The 7,436-nt window shown below is 45.4% G+C and overlaps 1 pseudogene; it reads right to left on the bottom strand.

Annotated features, from left to right (window-relative positions):
• Positions 1–443: 443 nt before the first annotated feature.
• LOC148085050 (tripartite motif-containing protein 16-like) lies at positions 444–2,684 on the bottom strand (annotated as a pseudogene).
• Between the last annotated feature and the right edge of the window lie 4,752 nt (positions 2,685–7,436).

Raw genomic sequence — 7,436 nt, 5'->3', positions numbered from 1 at the left:
TTGTCACCACATAATATCCAAGCTTGTGTTTACAACAATAAAAGTAGTTTTGATTGTGATCTTAGAACAAAGGTGTAAGAAAGTACATATAAAGATGTCGATGTTATATTGAATAAACCAAAGAATATTGCATTTAGAAAATGTGTTTTTGAATTATTGGAATTAGAATATTGAACTCAATGTGTCAAATATATATATAATCTATATATTGATATATTTAGAATAAATGATTCAAAAAGATAATTCATTGATTTAGATCAACATTTCAATAAGAACAAATAATCAATCAAGTTTATTGATAAAACACTTTAAAAACAACAGTCGATACAAAGTGTAGTACAATGACATGAAAGTACTAAGAAAGCAGTTAAAACACAAAAATAAAACAATATCCAATAAAACAAGTCAAAAGCCCTAAAAACAGCTCAGAGTCTCATGCTGTGTTAAAAGAGAATAAAAGTGTGTTTTAAGAGGAGATTTGAGTGAATAAAAATCAATGTTTCTATATGTACATTTTTAAAATACAGCATAACTCAACATAACACTGAATCCAAGGATCTGGTTTCTCTGATACAAGATATAGTTTGTGTTGAACTTTCATCTTTACTTCTTTGGAGAAAATCTTTTTTTCACAAAATCCAATTCCTTTCAGACTGTAATATTGAATCAAACAAATGTACATCAATTCATCAATTCATTATTCAATAACATCCAATGAGATACTGTAGTAACCAGGATATACTTGTAGTACTGTGGAGTACTTGAGTAACGACTGCTGCCATCATCACCGGATCATGAAGGTGTTTATTAAAGAAGATTTAAAGAAGACTCGTCATCATCAGGAACAATCCAATCACAGAGGTTCTAATCCAGTCACATGACGTCACTGTGTCTTCACTGCGGCACAAACGACAAACGTTCTCAGAGACGTTCATCCAAACATTGAAGCTTCATGTGATGATGTCACTCCTGGAGACTCACAATCTCACTGGCGTCTACTTCAGCTTCACAAACTCACACGAGGACCAAACCCTGACTCCAGCATGAAGAGGTTGAGAGAAGCTGGTCTGGACTCTGTGGAGGAGAGTCATGGTCTGAGAGACGCTGTAGAAGGACAGAAGACCTGCAGAGTGATCCAGGTTCACCCCCACTGTGGAGGGTCTGACACTGGAGACTTCAGTTGTGATGTTGTTGTGTTTAAATAATCAACCAGAGTCGTGACAATATAAACTCCAAGATTTGTCATTAAATCCAAAATAACTTTCTCTTCCTGATCTGCTGATGTTCTTGTATGAAACTGATACAGAAACATCTCTTCCTGTTGTCTTCACCTCCCAGTAACAACGTCCAGTCAGAGACTCTTGACTCAAGACCTGAAGAGAATCTTTGAATCTGTCTGGATGATCAGGACGAGGCTGAAGTTTTCTCATGTTTGTCACTTTCTTGTTTCCTTCAGACAACATCAACCATGAGTTTGCAGTGTTTGGATCCAGAGTGATGTCCTGTGAGTGTGTGAGGAACTGCTCTCTGGTCTCTTGATGGAACATCATGGAGATGTCGGTCCACATGTCTCTCAGAAGGTCCTGGACTTGGTCTCTGCAGGCTGACACGGCTGCTGTTACTTCCTGGAAGCGACGGTGAGTTTGCTCAAGGGTCGTGGAGGAGGTCGTGTCTTCACTGACCTCTGAGAGTGAGGTCGTGTCTTCACTGACCTCTGAGAGTGAGGTCCAGTTCTGCAGGAAGATGGTGTGACTGTCGGTGAGTGACAGCTGCTGCAGCTCAGCCTCTTTCTTCTTCAGCTCAGAGATCTCCTGCTCCAGCTGCTCCTGAAGTCCTCGGACTCGAGCGTCTTCAGTCTCCTGCAGAGATCTGATCTTCTGCTCCACGTCAGGCATTCTTCTCTGGATCATCTGGATCATCTGGATCATCTGGACGAGGGTCTCCTGACTGTCCTTCACTGCTTCCTCAGCAGAGACTCTGATGTTCTTCTTCTCCTGCTGGAGCAGCTTCACTTCCTTCTCTCTCTTCTGGATCTTCTGCTGGATCCTTCCTAGACTCTGATCCAGGTCTTTGTCTCTCTCCCTCCTCTCTGCTGTGGTCGAGACGATGTCATGATCTTTGTGTTGGTCCTCAGCACAGAGATGACAGATGACCTGCTGATCAGAACGACAGAACATCTTCTTCTCCTCCTCGTGTTCAGAGCAGATCATCTCCTGGAGCTGCTTGGACGGCTGGACCAGCTTGTGTCTCTTGAAGGCCGGAGCTTCTCGATGAGGCTGAAGATGTTCCTGACAGTAGGAGACCAGACACACCAGACAGGACTTGAGGGCTTTCATCTTCCTCCCAGTGCAGGCGTCACAGGTCACATCTTCAGGTCCAGCAGAGCAGAGGTCCTCAGCTGCTCCAGTCTTCTTCAGCTCCTCCACTAACTCTGCTAACACAGTGTTCTTCTGGAGGACAGGTCTCTCGCTGAAGCTCCGTCTGCACTGAGGACACTCGTAGATGTTCTTCTCCTGCCAGTGACCTTCAACACAGATCTTACAGTAGTTGTGTCCACAGTGAAGAGTGACTGGATCCTTCAGTAGATCCAGACAGATGCAACAAGACAACAGATCAACTCTAGTCTCCATGTCTCTGCGACTGAAACACTCCTTCACAGGTGAACTCTTTTATAGTCTCAGTCACAAGTCTCTGCCACGATCTGTTGATGCAGGACAAAGTCCTCGACACACCTTGATTCTAACACACACACACACACACACACACACACACACACACACACACACACACACACACACACACACACACACACACACACACACACACACACACACACACACACACACACACACACACACACACACACACACACACACACACACACACACACACACACACACACACACACAGACACACAGACACACAGACACACAGACACACCTTGATTCTAACACACACATACACAGACACACCTTGATTCTAACACACACACACACACACACACACACACACACACACACACACACACACAGACACACACACAGACACACACACAGACACACCTTGATTCTAACACACACACACAGACACAGCTTGATTCTAACACACACACACACAGACACACACAGACACACCTTGATTCTAACACACACACACACACACAGACACACCTTGATTCTAACACACACACACACAGACACACACACAGACACACCTTGATTCTAACACACACACACACACACACACACACCTTGATTCTAACACACACACACACACAGACGCACACACACACACACACACACGCAACACACACACACAGACGCACCCACAGACACACACACACACAGACGCACACACACACACACACACACACAGACGCACACACACACACACAGACGCACCCACAGACACACACACACACACAGACGCACACACACACACACACAGACGCACCCACAGACACACACACACACACAGACGCACACACACCCCCACACACAGACGCACACACACACACACACAGACGCACCCACACACACACACAGACGCACCCACAGACACACACACACACACACCCCCACACACACAGACGCACACACACACACACACAGACACACACACAGACACACACACAGACACACCTTGATTCTAACACACACACACAGACACAGCTTGATTCTAACACACACACACACAGACACACACAGACACACCTTGATTCTAACACACACACACACACACAGACACACCTTGATTCTAACACACACACACACAGACACACACACAGACACACCTTGATTCTAACACACACACACACACACACACACACCTTGATTCTAACACACACACACACACAGACGCACACACACACACACACACACGCAACACACACACACAGACGCACCCACAGACACACACACACACAGACGCACACACACACACACACACACACAGACGCACACACACACACACAGACGCACCCACAGACACACACACACACACAGACGCACACACACACACACACAGACGCACCCACAGACACACACACACACACAGACGCACACACACCCCCACACACAGACGCACACACACACACACACAGACGCACCCACACACACACACAGACGCACCCACAGACACACACACACACACACCCCCACACACACAGACGCACACACAGACGCACACACACACACACGCACACACACAGACGCACCCACAGACACACACACACACACAGAGTGTGTCTGTGGGTGTGTGTGTGTGTGTCTGTGGGTGTGTCTGTGTGTGTGTGTGTGTGTGTGTGTGTCTGTGTGTGTGTCTGTGTCTGTGTGTGTGTGTGTGTGTGTGTGTGTGCGCGCACAGAAACAAGAGTGTTGTCGTCTTCAGAGAAAGCTTCACGTTCATAGATGATCTTCACAGTCTATTGTATGTTTCCAGACCAGGGTCACAAAGAACTTGAACAATCAAACAAAACACAATAAAGTCTATACTTTAAAAGTCAACACAACACAAACACAGCAGTGAAGTCATGATGACCTTCACAAACACACTCATGACTCACATGAAGTCACTTCTGCTGCGAAGCTTGAATATGAAGAGTTTGATCAAAGCTGCAGTGAAAGGTCGAGACACAGGAAACGTATTGATGAGAGATTCTGTATGTACACGTGATTCTGTAGTGTTTGATACCTGAGCATAGCTTTACTCTCTTCTGTTCCCTCATCTCTCTTCTGTTCCCTCGTTCTGTTCCCTCGACTCTCTTCTGTTCCCTCGTTCTGTTCCCTCGTCTCTCTTCTGTTCCCTCGTTCTGTTCCCTCGACTCTCTTCTGTTCCCTCGTTCTGTTCCCTCGTCTCTCTTCTGTTCCCTCGTTCTGTTCCCTCAACTCTCTTCTGTTCCCTCGTTCTGTTCCCTCGACTCTCTTCTGTTTCCTCGTTCTGTTCCCTCGTTCTGTTCCCTCGTCTCTCTTCTGTTCCCTCGACTCTCTTCTGTTCCCTCGTCTCTCTTCTGTTCCCTCGACTCTCTTCTGTTCCCTCGTCTCTCTTCTGTTCCCTCGACTCTTTTCTGTTCCCTCGTCTCTCTTCTGTTCCCTCGTCTCTCTTCTGTTCACTCGACTCTCTTCTGTTCCCTCGTCTCTCTTCTGTTCCCTCGACTCCCTTCTGTTCCCTCGACTCTCTTCTGTTCACTCGTCTCTCTTCTGTTCCCTCGTTCTGTTCCCTCGACTCTCTTCTGTTCCCTCGTTCTGTTCCCTCGTTCTGTTCCCTCGTCTCTCTTCTGTTCCCTCGTTCTGTTCCCTCGTTCTGTTCCCTCGACTCTCTTCTGTTCCCTCGTCTCTCTTCTGTTCCCTCGTTCTGTTCCCTCGTTCTGTTCCCTCGACTCTCTTCTGTTCACTCGTCTCTCTTCTGTTCCCTCGTTCTGTTCCCTCGACTCTCTTCTGTTCCCTCGTTCTGTTCCCTCGTTCTGTTCCCTCGTTCTGTTCCCTCGTTCTGTTCCCTCGTTCTGTTCCCTCGTCTCTCTTCTGTTCCCTCGTTCTGTTCCCTCGTCTCTCTTCTGTTCCCTCGTTCTGTTCCCTCGTTCTGTTCCCTCGTCTCTCTTCTGTTCCCTCGTTCTGTTCCCTCGTTCTGTTCCCTCGACTCTCTTCTGTTCACTCGTCTCTCTTCTGTTCCCTCGTTCTGTTCCCTCGTCTCTCTTCTGTTCCCTCGTTCTGTTCCCTCGTTCTGTTCCCTCGTCTCTCTTCTGTTCCCTCGTTCTGTTCCCTCGTCTATCTTCTGTTCCCTCGTTCTGTTCCCTCGTTCTGTTCCCTCGACTCTCTTCTGTTCCCTCGTCTCTCTTCTGTTCCCTCGACTCTCTTCGTCTCAAATCTTTGTTAGATTATAGTTGAAAATTGTTTGATTATAGTTGAAAATTGTTTGATTATAGTTGAAAATTGTTTGATTATAGTTGAAAATTGTTTGATTATAGTTGAAAATTGTTAGATTATAGATGAAAATTGTTTGATTATAGTTGAAAATTGTTTGATTATAGATGAAAATTGTTTGATTATAGTTGACAATTGTTTGATTATAGATGAAAATTGTTTGATTATAGTTGAAAATTGTTTGATTATAGTTGAAAATTGTTTGATTATAGTTGAAAATTGTTTGATTATAGTTGAAAATTGTTTGATTATAGTTGAAAATTGTTTGATTATAGATGAAAATTGTTTGATTATAGTTGAAAATTGTTTGATTATAGTTGAAAATTGTTTGATTACACATGATTCTACAATTTCACATGTGAGATGTACACATAATATGGTAAATATATAAATAAACAATAACCAACAACTGTTTTATATCTATATATATATAGATATATATATATCTATATATATATTTATATCTATATATATATATAGATATATATATATATATAGATGTATATTTAGAAAAGCTTCTTGATTCTCGTGACGATGACCCAGACGTATCGATCAATCCTTCACATCTACTTGCACAGCAACAGAAGGTCCACGATAAGATGTTCCTACAGCTTCAGCTCCATCGCACACATGCCGATCATGTTAATGACGGAGAGTGACCGACACTCGCTCTTCCTCTTCGCTGCCTCCACTGATCAATGCGCTCGTGATGCTTCCCTGATTCATTTTCTGCCAGACCCGGTGGCAGGAGATTCCTCCTCCTGTGCCGCCTCGCAGAGAGCAGATAAAAATAGACTTAAGTCGACAAAGTTTGTGGAGCAGCTGGAGCTCAGGACACATGATAAATATTAATTCCTGGGCGTGTCGTGCCAGGAACGAGCCCGAGGACGTCGACATCATACGAAGTCGTGGATCAGATTCAGGTCGCATTAGTTTGGCGAGGGCGTTTGGAAACTTATCTTCCTAAGATACACCTCTGCAATGCAGAAGAGCTCATGACCAGGAGGCACTGTGGGGACCAGCAGGGTTTAGGAGGACGCGCCGGTAAACACTTCCATCTCCACAGTCAACGCTGAGATCAAAGTTGCTGCTGCAACAACGAGAGGTTGAGGACGAACGACACGTTCTTGCTGCAGCGAGACGGAGCCAAGACCAGAGGTCAAACCCCCCCAAGGTCAGGTACCGAGCCCCGGAAGAACCACCTGAGTAGCGACGGAAATCCTATGATGACGATCTCCACCTTGGACATTGACCAACGAACCGATGGACCGGGTCAGCCACAGGGAGACTTTCAGATGCTAGGACACCAGAAGAGCAAAGGTAACACAGAACCAGGAAAGGAGTACCCAAAAGGTAGATCCAGAAGACGGCTATGCAGACACACCCCGAACCCGGGAACATCCGACGCACACGAGATGCCTCGCTCCACCGAACCTTCTTAAGTGGACTCAGTGGCAGGACAATTACAAACTAAGGCCGGAGACAATTCTGAAAAGACACATCTGAGAACGAAGCACC

This window comes from Callionymus lyra, chromosome 2, assembly GCF_982586985.1.
Source record: "Callionymus lyra chromosome 2, fCalLyr1.hap1.1, whole genome shotgun sequence".
NCBI lineage: Eukaryota > Metazoa > Chordata > Actinopteri > Syngnathiformes > Callionymidae > Callionymus > Callionymus lyra.
Note: the sequence above shows the minus strand (reverse complement) of the source record. Positions and strands in the feature narration are given on the sequence as shown.